We start from the raw sequence: 1,758 nt of genomic DNA on the forward strand, positions 1-1,758 counted from the left end.
GAATGCTCCTGCCTCAGCCTCCCGAGGGCTGGGATTACAGGCGTGCGCCACCACGACCGGCTTTTGTCTTCCTTTTTATTTGACCCAAACTCACTCTGCAGAGCCTATCTCATACCCCTAACCCTCTGCCTTTTTTCCTACCTTTAACAAATGTGAAATTTAAGCCACCCACTGCTTATGCTTGCTTTGTTCAATTATTTGCTCAGGAAGCCTAGAAGCCACCTCTAAAGGATGACTCTAGCACCCCCAGGGAAAGGGAAACTTCAGGTAGACGGATATTTTTCTAACAAAAATAACTAAATTGGGCAATTTAAAAATTTAAAAGTTAACAATTTACAATTTTAAACTGTTATTAAGCAACTACGGGCTAACGAGGTAACTTTGTAGAATGTATGTGAGTAGCCGTGACAACTTCTGTAATCTGTCACCACAGGAGCATAAGGAACTCAAAGTCCTGCTAAGAAGTCTGCTCTGCTCAGCCCCCTGCCTCCCTGAGTGTCTTCCTTTCTAGGGTTCAGTTTGCCACAGCACCAGAATCTGGTAACACCGAGGCTGAAATAAAGAACGAACACACCTTTTGTAAGTAAGTTTGCAGACTCACTGGCTCCTGTTACTGAAAAAGAATTTGTCAGGACACCTCAGTGGGAGACATGAGAATGTCTTAGACATATACGGAGATACAGCACACACTCCAGGGGGCAGTGCCGGTACTCAGAGAAGTGAGGCAAAGGGAACTGGAGATCTTTTATGTGTTTTGGGTAGTAGAAATCCATGGAATTTGACCATCTACAGGCTTAGTCTTGTCTGGTGAGCGGGGAAAGGATGGCCACCCATAGTGAGATAATGGTTCATTCATATAGGAAACCCTAGCTGCCTGCATGTTACAGGTAAATTGGGTGTGATTAAAAGTTTTCTATGTTCAAAGTAATTAATATCTTTTTTTTGGAAAGTAATATCTTAAGACGTTCTTTTTCATACTTACAGAAGCTAAACTAAAACAAAGGGTTTTTTCTTGTTGTTGTTTTTACCAAGACAATTTCTTGTGTTTTCTGCTGCTGGGCTTTTTAAAAATTTTTAGATTAGGGCCTTGTTATATAGTTCACGCTGGCCTTGAACCCACCATGTAACCCGGGCTGGCCTCAAACTCAAGGTGATCCTCCTGCCTCAGCCTCCCTGCTGGAATTACAGAGGTGCGCCACCACCCCTGGTATGCTGTTAGGCTTTTGATTTTAGGCTTTTGATTACTTTTTAGAACTGATTTTAGGAGTTGTTTTATTTAAATGTTTAATTGTTTTAAAATCTTTTCAGCAATCAGTTTATAACTGGTTAAATAAACTCAGAGACTATATGTTGTGTATATGTATGAGGAAAAAATATGCTGCCAGTATGCACTTTATCTAGTTAAAAATAATGCTCTCATTCCAGGCCAGCCTGGGCTACAAAGGGAGACCCTGCCTCAAAAACAAAACAAAACAAAACAAAACAAAAAGGCTCTCCTTTATGCTATATTACATCTGCCACAAAAATAGAAATTTCAATGTAATTTTAAAGAGATAATGAAAATTAAATGGTCATGTGGTCTTGGCACAATAAGATCAAAATTATTATTCTAAAATGGTCCTGTAGAACATAGTTTATTTAGTTGGCATATGTGTAAGGAATCTAGCTAGGGGAAGGGTCAGAGATAGTGGAACATTCTGTCATGTTAATGAATTAAAGTAAGAATAGATAGGAGTTAATTTTGCCGGGGGGGGGGGG

At 40.0% G+C, this 1,758-nt stretch overlaps 1 protein-coding gene across 3 annotated transcripts in view; it reads left to right on the forward strand.

Moving 5' to 3' along the window:
* Nucleotides 1–472: 472 nt before the first annotated feature.
* The window catches only part of LOC104855874 (apolipoprotein L6-like), an 18,512-nt gene continuing 17,226 nt past the window's right edge, over nucleotides 473–1,758 (forward strand). For 2 of the 3 annotated variants that reach the window (XM_033766299.1, XM_033766300.1), the window contains exon 1: nucleotides 473–579. The gene's annotated coding sequence lies outside the window, so the exon portion shown is untranslated. Of the gene's footprint in view, nucleotides 584–1,758 lie in introns of all 3 variants that reach the window. The other variant, XM_010614947.3, reaches the window with a different exon arrangement.

This window comes from Fukomys damarensis, unplaced genomic scaffold (genome assembly GCF_012274545.1).
Source record: "Fukomys damarensis isolate Sample0158 unplaced genomic scaffold, DMR_v1.0_HiC HiC_scaffold_19, whole genome shotgun sequence".
NCBI classification, from domain to species: domain Eukaryota; kingdom Metazoa; phylum Chordata; class Mammalia; order Rodentia; family Bathyergidae; genus Fukomys; species Fukomys damarensis.